Source organism: Cherax quadricarinatus, chromosome 32, assembly GCF_038502225.1.
Source record: "Cherax quadricarinatus isolate ZL_2023a chromosome 32, ASM3850222v1, whole genome shotgun sequence".
Lineage (NCBI taxonomy): Eukaryota > Metazoa > Arthropoda > Malacostraca > Decapoda > Parastacidae > Cherax > Cherax quadricarinatus.
Genome location: NC_091323.1, coordinates 25,282,811 through 25,304,788, shown reverse-complemented (window position 1 = coordinate 25,304,788; position 21,978 = coordinate 25,282,811). Strand labels below are relative to the sequence as shown.

At 37.6% G+C, this 21,978-nt stretch overlaps 1 protein-coding gene across 4 annotated transcripts in view; it reads left to right on the top strand.

Moving 5' to 3' along the window:
• The window catches only part of LOC128690283 (potassium voltage-gated channel subfamily KQT member 1), an 840,902-nt gene that overhangs the window by 270,711 nt on the left and 548,213 nt on the right, over positions 1-21,978 (top strand). The gene's annotated exons all lie outside the window — the stretch shown is intronic.

Sequence of the window (21,978 nt, the reverse complement as noted above, 5' to 3'; positions counted from 1 at the left end):
ACCACTTGTCCCTGGTCCTGGGGATGGTAATCTCCAGAACCACTAGCAGAAACCAAGGAGGCCAGGTCTGAGCCCACCTGGCTGGTCCTGGGGATGGTAATCTCAAGAACCACTAACAGAAACCAAACAAGCCAGGTCTGAGACCACTTGTCTCTGGTGAAGATAATCCCCAGAAGCACTAACTGATAACAGATTTTGGGAAATAATTTAGAATTACAAATTAAGCTGTACCAATCTCAGACAGTTTAGTGGATTACAGATTACATTGTAACTAACTCAGACAATACCCTAACGAATAATAGATTACGGGGTAACAATGTCTCTGATAATAATTAAATTTAATAGGAGCGAGTTTCCTGTTGATGTAGATGCTTGCTAGCTGGCTGGCTTGCTAGCTGGTTTGCTAGCTTGCTTGCTTGATAGCTTGCTGATTTTCTTGCTTGCTAGCTTGTTGACTGGCTGACTTAGTAGCTAGCTTCCTTGCCTGCTAGCTGGCTGGCATGCTTGCTAGCTTGCTTTCTGGCTTCATTGCTTGCTGACTGGCTGACTTTCAAGCTAGCTTTCTTGCTTGCTTGCTAACTGGCTTGCTAGCTTGCTTACTGACTGGCTGGCTTACTAGCTAGCTTTCTTGCTTGCTGGCTGGCTAGCTGGCTGACTGGCTGGCTTGTTTGTTGCTAGCTGAATGGCTGGCTTGCTTGCTGACTGGCTTGCTTGCTTATTGACTGCCTGACTTAGTAGCTAGCTTTTTTGCTTGCTGGTTGGCTTGCTGGCTGGCTGGCTGGCTGGCTGGCTTGCTTGCTTGCTTGCTTGCTTGCTTGCTTGCTGACTGGCTGGCTGGCTTGTTTGCTTGCTGGCTGGCTTGCTAGCTTTTTGGCTGGCTTGCTAGCTTGCTGACTGACTGGCTAGCTTGCTAACTTGCTTGTTAGCTTGCTAGCTGGCTGGCTGGCTTGCTAGCCCAGTCGTTCTCGCTATTAACCAGGTGGTGCAGGTGGTGGTGAGAAAGATGCAGGAAGAGACGGAGAAAGATTAAAGGAACAAGAGAAGAATAGGAGGAAAAATATAAAAATATAAACTCCACGTGAAATACGGAGGAAGAGTGGGAGGCAGCAATAAATGAGACATAAAACAGAAAAGAGAAATGGGTGGAGGGAGGGTAGAAAAGAAGTGAAAAATGAGAGAATGAGTAACACAAGAAAAAATTAAGAACAGAGCATAGTTTTAAATATTCCCTTCTGTTCCCCATTAACCTCTCTCCCATATATACCAACCCCCCCCCACTTCCTCTCCCCCCCTTTCCCACATCTAACGATTCCCCAACCCCCCTGGCGTTGGTTCCGGGAACCCTCAACTCTTCAGCACAACCACCATAATTTGCATCCGGGTTCTGAGTTAGGTTTTCATTAGCTTTACGATGTTCGTTGTGGGAGGAAAAGTTGCATGGTGTTTATTCTGTATTATAACACAGACGTATAACTTTTTCATAGGGCTTGTGTTGCAGGGCTTGTGTTGCAGGGCTTGTGTTGCAGGGCTTGTGTTGCAGGGCTTGTGTTGCAGGGCTTGTGTTGCAGGGCTTGTGCGTGTGCAATTTTTCTTATGATATTTATATTAAATGCTAAGGCAAACAAAAATATGTGCAATTAGGTGTGAATGGAAATGTCACTGTGGTCAGGTTATATATAATGTCGTGCCGAATAGGTAAAACTGGTCACTTAGCAAGAACTCATTTAAAATTAAGTTCTTTCTAAAATTTTCTCATATACATTTAAAGATATATATATATATATATATATATATATATATATATATATATATATATATATATATATATATATATATATATATATATGCAATAAGATCACAGTAAACAGGTGATTTCAGAATATGCAAAACAACCACTCTGAAAGAATAGAGAAATTCCAAGCGCTTTCGTGACTACTCACGACTACTCATAGTTCCTTGGTAATGTGAGTAGTCACGAAAGCGCTTGGAATTTCTCTATTCTTTCAGAGTGGTTGTTTTGCATATATATATATATAATATATATATATATATAATATATATATATAATATATATATATAATATATATATATATTAATTTACGTTAATGTAAAAATTAATAATTTTGTACCAAAAGAACCTTAGAAAACCTACCTAACCTTATTATAACAAGCGCAATTTAATTTAGCTTAATAACTAAATATGTTTTAGATAAGTTTACAATACTTTAATAAACAAACACAATGAAATATATTTTTTTTTGTTAGGTTCAGAATGATTTTTGAGAAATTATTGCATACACAAATTTTCGCTTGTCTTTTCGGCAAGAAGAGCGTTGCTATTTAATCCAGAATCGCATGGTTTACCTGTTCGGTACGACATATATATACTATATATATATATATGTATATATATATATATATATATATATATATATATATATATATATATATATATATATATATATATATATATATATATATATATATATATTATGTATATATATATATATATATATATATATATATATATATATATATATATATATATACATATATGTCGTGCCGAATAGGTAGAACTTGCGATCTTGGCTTAAATAGCAACTCTCATCTTGCCATATAGGACAAGCGAAAATTTGTGTATGCAATAATTTCGCCAAAATCATTCTGAACCTAACGAAAAAAAAAATATTTTTCTGGGTTTGTTTAGTATTAAATTATTGTAAACAACTCTAAAATATATTTAGTTGGGTTAGGCTAAAATAAATTGTTTTTGTTATAATAAGGTTAGGTAAATTTTCTAAGATTCTTTTGGTGAAAAATTATAAATTTTTACATCAACATTAATGAAAAAAATATATCTTTAAACGTATAAGAGAAAATTTCAGAAAGGACTTAATTTTAAATGAGTTCTTACTAATTGACCAGTTTTACATATTCGGCACGATATATATATATATATATATATATATATATATATATATATATATATATATATATATATATATATATATATATATATATATATGTCGTGCCGAATAAGCAGAACTTGCGATCTTGGCTTAAATAGCAACGCTCATCTTGCCATATAGGACAAGTGAAAATTTGTGTATGCAATAATTTCGCCAAAATCATTCTGAACCTAACGAAAAAAATATATTTCACTGTGTTTGTTTAGTATTAAATTACTAAAAACAAATCTAAAATATATTTAGTTGGGTTAGGCTAAAATAAATTGTTCTTGCTATGATAAGGTTAGGTAAGTGTTCTAAGTTCCTTTTGGTGCAAAATTAGAAATTTTTACATTAACATTAATGAAAAATATATATCTGTAAACGTATAAAAGAAAATTTCAGAAAGGGCTTAATTTTAAATGAGTTCTTGCTAACTGACCAGTTTTACATATTCGGCACGACATATATATATATATATATATATATATATATATATATATGTCGTGCCGAATAGGCAGAACTTGCCATCTTGGCTTAAATAGCAACGCTCATATTGCCATATAGGGCAAGTGAAAATTTGTGTATGCAATAATGTCGCCAAAATCATTCTGAACCTAACGAAAAAAATATATTTCACTGTGTTTGTTTAGTATTAAATTATTGTAAACAAATCTAAAATATATTTAGTTAGGTTAGGCTAAAATAAATTGAGCTTGTTATGATAAGGTTAGGTAAGTTTTCTAAGTTCTTTTTGGTGCAAAATTATAAATTTTTACACCAACATTAATGAAAAAAATGTATCTTTGAACGTATAAGAGAAAATTTTAGAAAGGACTTAATTTTAAATGAGTTCTTACTAATTGACCAGTTTTACATATTCGGCACGACATATATATATATATATATATATATATATATATATATATATATATATATATATATATATATATATATATATATATATATATATATATATATAGGGATAGAAAGCGGCAAGTTAAAATATAAGCCAGCATCACTAGTAAGTACACGATAAGGTTTACAACATAAAGTATCTAATATACGTCATACGTGGTCTCTGGAAGGTTACCACGGCCACAGCTACGACCTAGTGCAAGTTTTGACACATCTCAGCCTGACAGACTGTGATAGAATAGTGTGTGTTTATACTGAAACACTCACAATCACAAACAAAATAAAAATCATCTTATTGTAACCATAGTGCTTCTTATTTAGCAAATATCCTAATGTTACACTTTCCCGTATTTTCAGGTGAGGCTGAATTGCCGTGGCCACTGAGGAACTGTTGGTGCTGAACCAGGTACAGTGCTTGTCAAGTGATGTTTTCTGGGGGTTTCATTTAATGGCTTACAATGTCTCTCTAAGTAAGCATCAGTACGTTCTGAAAATATTTCCAGAAGAAATATATTTTGAGGAGTAGTGCACCTTTATGTGAAGTAGTGGCCAGACCAAACAGGTTTTGATGGCCATATTATTAACAGGCTAATGAGCCACATACAGTAACAGCCTAGTTGACAGATGTTGGGAAGGTAGGTGAATATTGATAATGATGATAGTGAATGATGTTTGCAATTTTGTTTTAAATTACTGAATAACCGAAGGGTTATAGTATGTTTTACATCATACATCTCAACAATTATGAATACAGTACTAGATTCATAAGGGCACTCCTCCTAGTGTTAGCTATCTAGACCACACTAGGAGCCATGTTTACCCATAGTTTCCCGTACCAATCACAGCTCCCCTCGACCTGTACCCCTGGCCAATCATAAGTAGGTAAACATTGCGTGCGCCATCCTCATTTCCAGGGAAATCTTATATATACTTTTTTTTAGAGAAGGAGGAGGATTTAGTGTTTGTGAGGCAGTCAATCACTTGGAGTAAACACCATTATTCTGCTTTGTTATTAGTGCAGAAGGATGGCAGTGTCCGATTTGTGATCTATGACTTTAATAATTGATTTACTTATCACCATTGAATATGACCTTTACGCTGCTTGCAGCCAGCACCAACAGCCTGGTCAAGCCGTCAACCAGGAACTATCTCTAGGTAAACAACAGGGAAACATAAACACTTTCCTCATGTTATTTCTTAAATCCGGTTTTACATCCCATTCCAGTCCTCTCTGCCTGATACTTGGCCAGTCTCTCCCTCCTTTCCTCTCTCTTCCCTTCCTTTCTCACTCTTTCCCTCCCTACTTCCTTTTCTTTCTTGTTTCGTCTCTTTCGCCTTCTCTCTCCCCCGTCTTCACCCTCTCACCTTTCTTTCCTCTCAGTGACCACTCTTCACCTCCCTCATCATCACTCACACTTAAGTTTATGATATTTTAGTTGTGGAGTTGTTGCGGCTTGTGTAGGAAAACTGTCTAGGGTAAACACTTGTACACGCTTGTGTGCACAAACAAGACTTACACACACACACACACACACACACACACACACACACACACACACACACACACACACACAAGGGTGTACACGAACAAGAGACACATGTTTACATTGGAGAAAGCAAGGTATGTACGAGACAGACACCCACTCCTTTGAAAGTGGGAGAAACGACACTTAGATGTATTGGATACCTTGTTTGCCGACAACGTTTCGCCCACGGAGGGGGATCTAACAAGCAAGGGGCTTTATTAAATCAGCGAACAATTGCCCGATATAACATATACATGGGAGAAATACTGTGTTTAACATAAATGTCACTATATTCGAGTGTCATTTACTCTCCTTCTCGGTATTTACATAACATTCCGGATGTTATGTAAGGACCCTCTATAGGATTTTTGTCAGGTCCATCATAGTGTGTAGATTCTGCAGAACGACCATGGAACCCATCAAATCAAGCATGTTCTGAGGCTCGAGGAATTCCAGTTGTTTGCAACTAGATTAGTTCCGGTGGCGAGAGGGTTGATCCACTGTGAGACAAAAAGAATCAGACGACGCTTAAGAGGATAGAACAACCAGGAGAGATATGGTTACGACATATAAAATACTCAGACGACCTGATAATATGAACTGGAATAGCCTGAGAGATGAGGATAAGGGACAATAATAATAATAATAATAATAATAATAATAATAATAATATTATTATTATTGATAATAATATCTTTATATACTACAAGTACATGTACAAGGCATAAAGGCCTAGCTGACGTCAGTGACACACTACTATATAGAAAGCCGCTTGTTATGCAGAACATTTCGGGCAAATTAGGTCAGTTGTCCCAGGATGCGACCCACACTAGTCGACTAACACCGAGGTACCCATTTTAAACTGATGGGTGAACAGGGACAGAGGCAGCAGGTGTCTTATGGAAACACATCCCTAATGTTTTGTAGCCGCACCGGAGGATATTCGAACCCCGGACCTCAGTGTGTGAGCTGAGTGCGCTAGCAATCGAGTTACGGAACACCCAGTAAAGAAAACAGACATCTCAACATCAAAGTGAACCATTAACAACTATTTTTCCACGAACTACCGCCTCAGCATTGCGGTGAGAGAACATAAACTGTTGAGGAACAACCTCAAGTCTTGTTAAGTGTGTTTGCTTCGTAGCTTTGCTATAGTTCCGCCTCAAGACACGGTTTTCTTCCACGAGAATCAGAGCGAAAACGTAAGGTCTTTCAGTGTCAACATGCAGCAGTGATAAATCTTATGAGATTTATTGTGGTACGAGCCTCATGGAGAGAGTGCATCACGCGCCACCCTTGAAGGTTCACCAATACCGCCAGTATAACACCGCGGTACAGTATTACAATTGTATTCCTTTAAATTGCTGAAGTTTCTTTACAAAGTTATATAAGCAAGTTCATTTACACATTGTATAACAAAGTTCACCTGTACACGGTTGCATATGTAAGTTCATCTACACAAATGTAAATTTAAATGTCGAGAAGACTGTAGGCTACGCAGATTATAAAGGCTTTTCGTAAGATTTATTATCCCTCGAACTATTTCCTTGATGGTTTTGATTAAACAAGGGCATAAATAACCGTCCCACATTAGTTTGTTTATAATTCAAGCGAAAAATGAGTTGGTATGACAAAGGTGAATTTAACGTTTGTTTGTTGGTTGACGGAGGTGGCGTGTGGGGGGACAGTTTCTTGCCATCATAATGATACAACCACCACCGGGAACACACGACAAACTGCGCAAAATGAAGGTTCCTTTTTTTCTTGGCTGCCGTGATGGTGCAGGTGATTGTGTGTGAGGTTTTGGTGTGGTGGTGGTGGTGGTGGGAGATGTGTGTGTGGTGGGGGTTTGTGGATCACCACCACCACTTGCCTACCCGCCTCTTCCACACCACTTGCCTACCTGTCTCTCCTTCACCACCAGTGCCTGCCTACCTCTCACAACCTCATCCACCTACCTGTCTAAGCAATCACCCCTTCTCCACTATACGGCCAGTCTCACCACCTTCCTTCGCCACCTCCCTCCTTCGTCCACCTTCCTTCACTGTGACCTTTGACCTCAGCGTGTGATAGTTGGCGTGTGAGTCCGGGGCTGATCCATCACGAACACTAACTTTTACGTGAGCTGGACTTCACCCTTATTCCTTCCCTGAACGTAGACTTAGTGTAGCGTAAATACTGCCTTTGAGAAGTTTTTGTTTCATCCCAGGAATTATCAATTTTGCGTAATGTTTTGACAGCTGCAACATAAGTTCACACGCACTTCACCTCCTGTGTGGTACTGCACTTCCAGTGTGGTACTGCACCTCCAGTATGGTACTGCACCTCCAGTGTGGTACTGCACCTCCAGTGTGGTACTGCACCTCCAGTGTGGTACTGCACCTCCAGTGTGGTACTGCACCTCCAGTGTGGCACTGCACCTCCAGTGTGGCACTGCACCTCCAGTGTGGTACTGCACCTCTAGTGTGATACTACACCTCAGGTGTGGTACATCTCAAGTGTGAATGTGGCATACAAAGAGTACGTAACAATTTATTCGGCGTATGTGCACACTCCCATATAGGCTGCCTCCCAACCAGCGAACTAGGTGCTAAGGGTTTAACGATAAGGGTACCCACCGTTAAATCAGTGCCTAGGTTCTTTGTCCAATCACAGGCGGGCACGCCAAGTGCTGAGGCGACGTGATATCACTCGTGGTCAGCATTTGCCAGACTCGTCTAGCAGCTGGTTGACTACGGTGCTTTCTCTCTCTGACTTCTGTTTGCCAGTCTTTGTCACCATGGTACACTTACATTCAACCCCTGTACATAGTGTACATAGCTATATATGTATATTTGGTGTAGGAAATACAAGTTAACTAGTATTGCTGAGTTTGTTGTGCTCCATAACCCCATTACGACCAGGTTGCAGGCCAGTCTTTACCTGTGTTCGTAATAGTGGTACTACACATCAAGTGTGGTACTACACCTCCAGTGTGGTACTGCACCTCAAGTGTGGTACTGCACCTCAAGTGTCCTGTAGAATATTTTCTTACCCTTTACTTCCTTATTCCTTTCGCTTCTCCTCGCTCCATCTTTCCTTACCCGTCTCTTTCTTGACCCTTTTTCTTTTCTTGCTTGGCGCTTCTTTTTTGATTATAATAATAATTATAATTTTTCTTTTCTTACCCCGTCTTTCCTTACCCTCTTCTTACCCCTGTCTTACCTCGTTCACTTACCTTTTTCCTTAACCTTCTCTAAACAGTGAAGTTTTGAGAACATTGGAATAATATGTGCTAGACGCCTGGTTCAAGGCTGCATATTCCTTGAAGCATATATATATATATATATATATATATATATATATATATATATATATATATATATATATATATATATATATATATATATATATATATAATTATATATATATATATATATATATAAATATATATAATTATATATATATATATATATAATATATATATATATAATTATATATATATATATATATATATATATATATATATAATATATATATATATATATATATATATATATATATATATATATATATATATATATATATATATATATATATAATTATATATATATATATATATATATATATATATATATAAATATATATATATATATATATATATATATATATATATATATATATATATATATATATATATATATATATATATATATAATTATATATATATATATATATAATATATATATATATAATTATATATATATATATATAATATATATATATATATATATAATTATATATATATATATATATATAATATATATATATAATTATATATATATATATAATTATATATATATATATATATATATATATATATATATATATATATATATATATATATATATATATATATATATAAAACCTTCTCCCACTGGAAGGGTTCAAGAACCGCCTCTTCACTGGAAGGTTCTCTAGACAGAGATTATCGTGTCTTAGGTTACAGATTAATTTCAAACATTGATATTGGTCTCAGGTTTCGTGCTCCTGGACTGGCTACCGGACGAGTCACTACTCGGTATTTGCCTGCCAGTAATTTTTCAAAGTAATTCAAGAGTCTGTTGTTCTCGCTGTTTGATGTCTCTAAATATACAACACAAAGAATATAACTTTTATAACTTTTATTTGGACAACGTTTCGCTCTCTGCAGAGCGAAACGCTGTCCCAATTCAATTTTTTTCTGCAATTTGCATGTTTTGCTTCATTCTGTCGGCAATACGCCATTTCGTAGAGAGGAACGTGTTACATATTTTAGATGTAAACTGGGCGAGCATCTTGCAAGTCCAATCTGTGTCTGAAACAGTTATCAAGAGAGAAGACGGATACTCACTGTTTAGTCCAGTATGAATGCTTCCAAAATTTCACTCATTATTGAGTCTCAGTATTTCATATTCTGGTTCATTGAATGTTACGGTAATACTTTGTTGCTTGTTTCCCTAAACAGTTTATAAACAGCGAGGAATGTATGTACACACTGTGTCGAACCCAGCACTTCACTCTTCACTGTATCACTCACCACTCTTCTTCAATCACTGTGTCAAATTCAGCACTCTGCTCTTTAGTCACTGCAAACTCAGCACTCTTCTTCACTGCATTAAAATCAGACGTCTCTTCAATTACTGCAGTAATTACGTTTAATACTGAGTTGTAGCTAACATTGGAAAATTAAAATTACCTAAAAATTTGTGTTGGATAAGCCTACGGATTGTTGAAGAGTTGTTGGGATTACAACAGTTTCTATCGTTTACGATGGTTGAATTGAAATATATCTAATGTAATTATTTTAAGGGTTTTAAGTTATTTAAAGTATATTTTGCGGCTTATGCCAGTACTTAGAAAGAAAGAAAGGGAGAGAGAGAGAGAGAAAGACTTGGAAATTAAGCTCTGCTGCTACTGACGACTTTGCTTATATCAAGGAAAATATCGATACTCAGGAGAATCTATTTTGTTATTGTAATACTTGTATGTAGGTTGTAATGCACACTTTTGAGTCAACCTTCATAATGCTGGTGTTTGAGAGTGGAGAGAGTCAACCCGAATGATGCTGGAGTGTGAGAGTGGAGAGAGTCAGTCTTCATGATGCTGGAGTGTGGGAGTGGAGAGAGTCAGTCTCAGTCATTGTCCACACTGTAGAATAAAGAAAGTTTTTTGTCGGTTATGATGCAAATCTAATTTTTTTCTGTTAAATAATTCTTAATATCATTTCTGTTGGTGTGTGGCGGTGAGGAAGAGGCGGGTGAGCAGCTGTCACTTGTGTTAGCACTGTGTTCACCAGTAGTTCTCCCCCGGCTCTCATTCTCCTGTCACTGAGCTCCTCGTTTAGTGTGCAAGATTTCCATAAAATTATTCATGCTCTGACTTGCTTCATTGTCTTGTTAAACAGTCTTCTCAGACACGGACAGTCTTGCTGTCTTTTATGCCAGTTGTTTACACTTGTCTTCTATTGTCATTCTTCAGGGTGGTGGTGTTTGTTGATGCTGGTGAAGGGCTCTTAACTCAAACATTTGAAGGTACCCTCCGCTTCCTCGGATCAAACCTGATTGTCTCCTATTCCTATGGCGCTGTAGGACCCTTACAGATTGAGCGTTTCCCCGTGAATATAATAATTTTAGAGCCAACATTCGCCAACAGTTCTCGGAGAACAGCAAATACTTACCTTTAATAATACTCTTCACGCAACTAAATGTTACCTTGAATACTCTGCTGAGTCTTTCCCCAAACAGAGGGCATAATATAATATTAAGGAGATGATGCACTTTTCACTAGCTGAGAGCTCCAGAGATGTGTAATCACCTGCCAAACAACCCACACTGCTCTCTAAGATTACTGAAGCAGGTGTGCACTGTCAGCACCATAGCAACAACTGGGGATGGAGTGTATTAGATCAGCATTCATAGTAGTTTTGTCTGTCTGGCGCTTATTCTTGGGTATATGTACTTAGAACATTGTAAATATCTTTCACTGATGGAAGGATGTGTTTGGAGCATTTATATAAACCATTTATGGAAATATTGGGGGCGTGTTGCCTTAAGACACCTGCTGTCCCTTCTCATCTAGCAGTAAATAGGTACCTGGGTGTTACCCGACTGGTATGGGTCGCATCCTGGGGACAAAACTTGATTTTTCCGAAATGCTCTGCATAACCAGGGGCTTTCTATATAGTATATAATTGATGTCTTCTAGGTCTGTATAAGTTGTATCATGTACTTGTAGGAATAAAGATTTATTATTATTGTTGTTATTATTATTATAATCACATCCAGAGCTTTGAAAATAAATTAAGAAGAAATGTAAATTAAGTGAATGTATTCAGACGCTCAGGAGTGGATGCATTGGCAGGATTGATCAGTGAAATATAGTTGATTCTTAGTATATGTGAAGGGAAGAAAGCTGGAGTAAGATAGTTGATTCTTAGTATATGTGAAGGGAAGAAAGCTGGAGTAAGATAGTTGATTCTTAGTATATGTGAAGGGAAGAAAGCTGGAGTAAGATAGTTGATTCTTAGTATATGTGAAGGGAAGAAAGCTGGAGTAAGATAGTTGATTCTTAGTATATGTGAAGGGAAGAAAGCTGGAGTAAGATAGTTGATTCTTAGTATATGTGAAGGGAAGAAAGCTGGAGTAAGATAGTTGATTCTTAGTATATGTGAAGGGAAGAAAGCTTGCCAGTTCATTTAAACTGGTATGTGTCGCAGTACAGTGATGCCGACGCATTTGTATGAGTGTAAAGCATACATAATCTTTGAGGGTTGCAGCAAGGAGGTGACTGGGGGCTGCAAGGAGGTGGCTGAAGGCATCACGGAGGTGGCTGAAGGCATCACGGAGGTGGCTGATGGCATCAAGGAGGTGGTTGGAGGCAGTAGAAATATGGTGCTTGATGTCACTGTGTGAGGCGAATGTTATAAGGAGTGAAGAAATTGGAACAGTGCTTGATCATAAGAAAATTATAATTTAAAGAGAAAAGAGATGTTTAGGTGGTTTTGGTCTTGTAGAAAAAGGATTAACTAATAGGGAGGATGAATAGAAGGGATAGCCGAGGAAGGATTGGAAAGAGGGTTTTGCAATCTTGGGATTTGCCTGAGCATGCTGCAGGCATGTGTGATCATGTAAAGCTCGAAGTGAGTTGACAGTTCAGAACCCCAGCAGCCGCTTGATTGAAGATGGGATGATTCCTCTCTTCTTTGAAAGACGTCGAACGTTTAGTAACACGGGAATGTTCGTTGGACACTAGTATTCTTTCACTGCGTTCAACATGCCAGATCTAATACGAAATGTTTTTACGTCACTCGAATTGCCATTACTTGTTCACTCGTCTATGGTTATACGACCGTGTTTCATGTTCAAGATAGGGAGAGTAACAGGCGATAATTCGCTTTGCGAGGATATCTATTGTAGTTGCAACACTATTTCTGCTCCACTTCTCCTTAATTATCGTTCGAGCGTATTTAAGAGACACGGAGACACACGATTTGACCACGAATTTACGATTCTTCGCAAGTGATCTGTGTAGCACTACCTCGGGATTTCGTTCACATCGCTCAGTTGATCTTTCAAGAGTTGCCGACTAGAACGGACGGCCAGAGACAGACGTAGACAGAAACGGAGGGTGGCGTCGCCAACGCTTCCTTATATTAGCGTAACAATGCTGACACAATATCTGGAAAACACGGGTGCCAGTCATCTCTACGTGGTTAAGTGAAGGAACTGATTTCCCGGTTTCTGACTTATTTCACGCTAAATAAGTTTTATTAACTTATTAATTATACTAAGATTATTTCTACTTAATATGATTAAGGCTTTAGAAATGAGGTTTCCTTGTGCAAACAAACACGGGTAGATACATTTCGCGGCTTCTGAGCAGCAGGAGAGAAAGAGGTCTTGCCACGCCCCAGCTCTGGCATATTCAATTAATCTATGATTGATTGCAATCTAATTTTGCTTGGTAATGAACACGTTCAAGTTGTTGTTTTGTCGTATATATGCGATATTTCTTCATCTACAGATATTGGAACGAAGGAGAGGGTGCGCAGCCCCCCTGGGATGGGGATGGGGGTCGCAGCCTCCTTATGAAGGGGGACGTCGCCTCTCTGGTTGGAGAAAATTTCTCCACAAACTTCATCTGCTTCTAGAGTATAGTAATATTTATGAAGGGACGCAGAAGTACCTGTTTGAGAAAATTGAGTTTTGACAAGATAACACAGTTCCTGCATTTGGAAAGTGGGATAGTAATACTGAAAGTGTCTTGGTATAAGTAATTCCTCACCTACACAGGATTATATACATTGGAATCTCTCTGTGGGACTTAAGATGTGCTACTGACTGTGTGGACTATTTTAACTTCTCACAGCTTCGACCTCCTCGCCTCACTCGTAGTTTGTATTATTACCCGAGTGCCTCTCGGGGACCTCGGGGAAATTTTAGAGGAATCTTGCAACATTAACAAATTTAGATTTTTTTTTTTGGTACTTGATGCGGGATATTTTAACTTGGTGTCATAGCACATATTTCGTGCTCTTGTTTAACTGTTTTTATTATGTTCCAGAATAATTGTGCCTTACAAGTATCATTGTATGTTGCTGTATGATATTTTTTGTTGTCGAAAGTGTTGAATGACTCAGGAAAACGTAATAACACGATTATAAACAAATCAGGGTATGGGTGGGGTTAGAAACCAAGTCACATCACTTTGTAAATCAAACAACTTTCTTTCCTAATCTATAAAGGCCGTAATATTGGGATTGCTTATTAGATTTCTACGAAGACTTTAGTGTAAATAAGAGTTCGTGTCCATAAATTTATAATTAAGCGGTAAATAAAATCTCCAGAATGGATTCCTTTACACAGACTTAAGTGCATATAACATTTCTCAGTTTGACGTGTAATTACTGACCAGTTATTTATAACTGTGTACGGGGAGAGTTGCTGCTACTTAATAATACTTATCCACATACACTTGAGAGGAATTTTGTTTAAACAATTTATACCATGTTCGTGTTCTCGTTCATGAGTGTGGCTTTGGTTTATATTCTCAGCTAGGATCGTTCATGAGTGTGGCTTTGGTTTATATTCTCAGCTGGGATCGTTCATGAGTGTGGCTTTGGTTTATATTCTCAGCTGAGATCGTTCATGAGTGTGGCTTTGGTTTATATTCTCAGCTGAGATCGTTCATGAGTGTGGCTTTGATTTATATTCTCAGCTGAGATCGTTCATGAGTGTGGCTTTGGTTTATATTCTCAGCTGGGATCGTTCATGAGTGTGGCTTTGGTTTATATTCTCAGCTGAGATCGTTCATGAGTGTGGCTTTGGTTTATATTCTCAGCTGAGATCGTTCATGAGTGACTTTGGTTTATATTCTCAGCTGAGATCGTTTATGGATGTGACTTTGGTTTATATTCTCAGCTTAGAGCTTTCATCAGTCGCTTTGGTTTATATTCTCAGCTGAGACCGTTTATGAGTGTGGCTTTGGTTTATATTCTCAGCTGAGATCGTTCATGAGTGTGACTTTGGTTTATATTCTCAGCCGAGATCGTTCATGTGTGTCTTTGGTTTATATTCTCAGCTGAGATCGTTCATGAGTGTGGCTTTGGTTTATATTCTCAGCTGAGATCGTTCATGAGTGTGGCTTTGGTTTATATTCTCAGCTGAGATCGTTCATGAGTGTGGCTTTGGTTTATATTCTCAGCTGAGATCGTTCATGAGTGTGGTTTTGGTTTATATTCTCAACTTTGGTTTATATTCTCAGCTGAGATCGTGACTTTCTCTTTCGCTTTTGATAGTGATCGTGATATTTCCGGTTTATTTTTCCCGCATTCCATATATATATATATATATATATATATATATATATATATATATATATATATATATATATATATATATATATATATATATATATATATATATATATATATATATAATGTGTGTGTGTGTGTGTGTAATACACCTATTGGTAAAAAAAGATGGGGTGGTAGGGGAAGTGGAATATTCAAACGGCTTTAGGAAGAAATCCAAATATTCTTCCTTGAAGCCTTTTTATCAACTTCTCCGAGGCTGTGGGTCCCACAATTTACACCAGAGGCGGACCCCATTATATATATATATATATATATATATATATATATATATATAGTTTATTTATATATGATTGTAACCACGAACGAGTGGTATTGATCAATAACAACACTGCGCTAGCCAAGGATTCGAACCCATGTTGTACTGGCCTGCCTCATGGTAAGCGAGAACCACATGACGCTTTAAACCACAGGACCACCCAGAAATCGCTATACAGGATGGAAAACAACTCATGTTTTGCATATATATCATTCCTGTTTGTCATTTGGTAGTTAAATCTTTATCTTTGGTTATATTCATGGCTGTTATACAGTAATTTATTATTTTCCACTTCCACTCTAAATGGGATTATTAATTCTACCCATTAATTACTTTGGCATTCTTCGATGGCATGGTATTTTTTTCCAGTAATAACTTTGTTGTTCTTAAATAAGTTTATAAGTCTGTTCAGTTATTACTTGCATCCTCTTAAATGTTTTTGTAAGTTCTGTGGTTACTGCTTCGATCTTAGATTGGGATCGGCATTCTCCAAGTTCTTCTTAAGTTGTCATGTTATCTGTGACCCTGATTGGAACTAGTATCTTCACTCTTAGCTAATTAAGACAACTCTTTTTTTTAAACTTTATCTAAGATCCGTTTTCTTTTCAGTGTGCCTGGCTCTGCTAATTGTTTTCACGGATTAGTAATTTTTTCAAACCTCTACATGATTAGTTGTCCTAAAGTATTACGTACTTGCGGTTCTACAGTTATTAATTAAAATATTTAGTGATCTAGATTTACCTTTTTGTTTAAAAATCGATGGAAAATACATTAGGGTTTGTAGCCATATTCAGGTTATCAGTCCCAGGTCTCCAACACAGCATACATTCCCTTCCTCAGTTGGGGATTAAGTTCCTTCTATTTTAAGGCTAGGTTGAATGAGAGAGAGAGACAGAGAGAGAGAGAGAGGGGCATAGAGAATGGGATGAAAGGAGAGACAACAAACGAGAGATAAGCTATAGATTCCAATACCCGTGAGCAAGATCGAGTGAGCCAGCAGACAAGTCGGCCAGCAAGAGAGCACTCTGATTTTGTAAGCTAAAAGTTAATACCTGGGCTAACTAAGGTAGAAGGAGAGACGAGCAGGCCAAATAACACCGGACATGCGACAAACCCGGAGCTACTGGTTCCTGTGAAAGAATGAAGCAATTACTGCGCCAGGCAGGTCAAGGTGAAGTGTTAGGTGCTCGCTGATTCACCAGAGCGGAGACATCTTTTGTTGACTAGGTGCCTATATGCCAGAGTGAGCAAGAGAATCTCCATAACACATGAAAACGTAGCAAGAGAACTGACTGAATGTTAAAGACTTTGAAATTTCAGGAACAAGAGGTCTTATTTTACAAGAGGTTCAGGTATTTGCAAAAGAAATTAAAGTTTTCGAGAGAAGGAATTTGAGATATATATGTTCTAATTTTTTTAAGAACTGATTAAAGATTATTGAAACAGAAGATAAGGACATTGATTAGCAGGAGAAGACAACACTGGCAAGAAAAACAAAAATAATATGCATTACGTAGTTAATATTTCTACGAAAAGATTAGATACATTTATGAAAACTAGAGAAAGGCTCCTGTATCTGGCACAAAGAGCTGAGTGACACTTACCAGACGTATTAAAAACGACTGACATAGGAAGATGAAAACACTGATAAAAAGAGTCAAAGGTGCGTATAAGAGGGAAATGGAAGTCTGTTCGACCAGGTCAATAGCGAGATCAACAAAGAAATTTTGGTAATCTATACGAGACAAGACTGGCCGGAGGCTGTGATGTCTGGCAGGGCGGAAGTATTTACATCAAAGGCACCAGGGATGAAGACATACTCAAAGGATTATTGATGCAGTAGCAGTTCAGTTCAGGGTTCGTGAACGTGTGTTTTGCTGGATATTGGACACTGGAAGGAAAGTCAAACGGGAAAATACTGGTGTTGGGTATGTAGAAGCTAGACGGGAAGCAAGGTAAGGTTAAGACAGGGGAAGTGGACAGAGAGTAGTGGAGCCAGCAACTGTTGAGAGGAAGATGAGAGAGAGAGAGAGAGAGAGGCAGCTGAGACAGCAGTTTGAGGAAGCACTTCTGAAGACAACGAGGTTGACGAACAATACAATGACGAGGAAAAGAAGACGGGGAAAAATAAATAACGAAATAACTGCGTGAATAAAAGCAGGAGGTAAAATAATAAAGAGGGAGAAGTATACAGCACAAGTATAGTTTTTACTTTGTTAAATAAATCTTATTGATTTTTTTTTATTTTTGTTAATATGTTTGTTTTATCTAATTTTGCGTGTTTATCAATTTTATTAAGGTTTTTTCATTTTTATCCTACACTGAGGCTGAGATTTATTGGTGGTTGTATTCTACATTCAGTCATTTATTGGTGGTTGTATTCTACCGTCAGTTATACATGGAGGTTGTATTCTACATTCACACGAGCATTTTAGGCAGAGGAAGCCAGGCTGTAGAATAGCTATTGATTACCAAGGCTGGGTGTGGCTAAGGCAGGAAGGAGAGGTAAGGGGTGAGGGGGGGGAAAGGTAAAGGAAGAAAGTAAGGGGTAAGGGGAGAAGGTAAAGGATGAGGGAGAAGAAGATGTAGGTGTGAGGGAAGATGGTAATGGAGGTGGTGATTATTTTCTAAAGGCTGTACTGTAAGGGGAGAAGGTAAAGGATGAGGGAGAAGAAGATGTAGGTGTGAGGGAAGATGGTAATGGAGGTGGTGATTATTTTCTAAAGGCTGTACTGTCTACCTTCTCTTTCTCCAATTTCCTTGAGCGTGCATGTCTCGGTGTTGAGCTCCAACAACCCCTTTCTCTGGACAAAATACTGGACTCCTCACTAAGTCAAATGCAGTACTTGCAGTTTTCTCAGAGACCCATATTAAAGACTATTGTGACGACGAAATAATGATACCCGAGTACAGTCTATCTAGAAGTGACTAAGAAGTAGACTACAAAATACTACTGTGACAACGAGTTTATTTAGAGGTGATTGCAAAAGTGAAGGGGGGAGAGACAGGGTCTGTATATTAAAGATCTCAATTACACCCAACTTCTTAATACCACAAATAATGTAGTCAAGGTTTTGTCAATGAAAATTGAAAATAAATATTTAGTTAATGTTCTTGTATATACACTGCCACCTGGTAGGACTTCCCAGCAGTTTAAATAATAACTGAGGAAAGTTGAACACTCTCTTCAAACTCCTTTCAAATTTGGTGCCAGACAACCTGTTGCTTGAGGGTTACATTGTATGACTAACATAAATGGGAGAATATAGCCGGTCACATTAGGTATTTTGTATAAAGAGTTACATACTAATGAACTGTTGGAGCTAAACCACATTACCGACGGGGATTGAACTCGTGGCAAGTGAGTCATGAAACTCCATGCCAGTGCGTAAGCCACTGGGCCAGCTGGCTACAATAAGATTCATCAAACTAGGTATATTTATACACCATAGGGAAGTTAGCATGGGTCTCACGGGATCCATGTATGTGTGTAATCATTTGTTGTTGCAGGGTTCGATTCACAGCTGGCGCCCGCTTCTTCGCTGGTCGCTACCAGGTCCCCTCTCTCCCTGCTCCAAGAGCTTTATCGTACCTCGTGTGTTTGTGTGTGTGTGTGTGTGTGTGTGTGTGTGTGTGTGTGTGTGTGTGTGTGTGTGTGTGCGTGTGCGTGTGCGTGTGCGTGTGTGCATGCGTACATACAACTGCCTCCTAAGAAACTAAGGAGGTCTTGATAAGTGTTAATATTTATGTTCATATACCATAATTATCACCATACTAATGTCTCGGTTACAACACATTCAGTAAAACTCTTGTATTTATCACTACACAATACAAGTATTGTAATATCTGATGCAACGGTTATTGTCCGCTGTTGCCTGGAAAAATTGGGTATAACTATTTTTTGGTAGCGCTTTCTGCCCGAGTAAAAAAAAAATATTATTTTTCTTGTTGGTATTTTTATGTTTCCGTGCGACACCCAGGCTAAAGATGGCGTCTAGCAGCGAGTGCAGAGAAATCAGTTTTTTGCACCAGATCAATCTTAAGTTCCCGTCGTTACAACTTGTCCACTCATGCACCCAGCAGAGTCAACTTTTAATTCGACTGAAACTTGGCGACTTAGGTGGGTCCCTGGAGGTCCTGGACTGCACTGCTGGAGAGATATTCTCAATAACTTTGCACTTTATCAGCCAGCACTAAGTCCCGGAAGGTTGTAGTTGTTTCACCTTTAAAGGTGAAGTAACTATAACCTTCTGAGACTTACGTCTGACGGCAATTTTTGTAGCACATATTTTTTTTTTATTTCTAATCCTTTACTTTGTAAAATTTATCGGCCTGGAGATACTGTGAAAGAGAGAGAGAGGGAGGGAGGGAGAAAGAAAGAATGTGTTGAAGGAGGAGGATATAGTGTGGAGAAGAGAGGAGAGGGGGAAGGCAGGCAGAAAGTGTAAGATAGTGTGCGTGACAGTGTTGGTGATAGCAGCTTAGTATATTATTTTCTCCTCCACTTTCTTCCTCTCTGCTCTCTTTATTCATTGTTTCAGTTTCTCCCTTTCTATGGTATCAGCTGACCTTGCTTCTCAACAATCGGTCTACTAACGTAATGTAGGTCTATCTATTGTATCTACCCGCGAGTCTCTGCAAGTTTGTTGCTACAATTAGTTCCTTGAAGGAAGGAAGGAAGAGGTTGCTCTCAGTCGCCTGATAGGCCCATCCAAGGAAGTGAAGCTACCCTTTCCTTGGATGAAACTCGATAATCCACAGGCGCTGTATAAACCTTACGTGTTTAGCGCTTGCCCATGAATATAAGTCAGCCATTTACCCAACTCATTCTGTTTATTATTAGTGTTGTAACTCACCCGAATGTTGATCTTTGATATATGTTCTCTTGTTTTACTCTCGTGTCATAGTCTTGATAACCCATCCTCATGCTCCTCATTACCTTGTATGCCCCGATTATATCTCTCTCAATTCTAAACATTTGGGCGGGTTTAAGGGTGATTTTGAGAGTTGCATTAGTTCTCGCTCTATTCCAGTGGTTAGCAGCCTGGGAGAACTCAGTGAAATAGACGAGGTTTGGGTGGGTTTAGCAAGGAATGTGGTCCAGATATAAACCTGAATGTGTGTACTCGCCTCCTGTTTCATTACTTAATTTTATTGATAGGGATTGAGGTTGTGCTTCGTTCAGCTGCTCCCCAGGAGTGTTCCATGTTTACATTACCTTGACAGTGTCCTGCCCGCTACTCTACCAGTGGTTCATTGGTGCATTTAAAACAATTACATTGACTGTTAATCTGCGTGTAATACCTGATATAATAACAATATTAATTCTCTTTGATCTCATGAATATCATCATTACTACAAATACACAAAACTTTTCAAACAGATTTTGAATGTTAAGTCTTTTTTTTCAGTAATCGCACTCGTTTATAAGATAAAAACATTGTCATTAAAATAACAAAGAAAATATTGTGGTTATTAAATATCAAAATAGAAATAATGATTTGTTAGGTGATGAAAATAAGTGAAGATAAATACCTTGGGCAGGATGCTGCCTGTAACAACAAACTTAAAACTTTGTGCCGCAGTTTTCTTAAAAATATTCAACAGATTTACTAACCATCTACCTAAGCTTCAGTTTATGTAAAGTCTCACCAAAATCCACAAGAAGAATAAACTCACAAGACTTAAGTTTTCCACAGAGTCAATGTATTCTGACATTTGTTTACTCCTTGTCTGCAAGAGTAGTTTCTTGTTGTTAGCGCACGGAGGATCAAGCTTCCATCAGTCCTTCACTGACTGACCCACGTGGGTTTAGCGCTTCATGATATTAGTCCTTTTGTCGACATAATTTTCCAGATTCATCCTTGAATAACGCAGGAAACGTTATCGCCAAAAAAAAAATATATCACCGTTGAAAACAAGGTGTGATTGCGTTAACCTTTTTATATTTTATATATATATATATATATATATATATATATATATATATATATATATATATATATATATATATATATATATATATATATATAATGCAGTAATCGCCAACGGACGACAAAGTTGAAAAATAACAACAGGAGGGTTGAATGAAAGCTCTAGATCTTTCGTGTTGCAATCAACACATAATCAGGCGCTTGCAGCGTTACAGAAATTGGGTAGGAAATTCAGGAACATCCGTTCATGTATCAGCATCATTATCATTACCATCATCACTGTCACATCAATATGCTCAAAATCATCAGTATCAACATCATTATCATTACCATCATCACTGTCACATCAGTATACTCAAAATCATCAATATCAACATCATTATCATTACCATCATCACTGTCACATCAGTATACTCAAAATCATCAGTATCAACATCATTATCATTACCATCATCACTGTCACATCAGTATGCTCAAAATCATCATTATCAACATCATTATC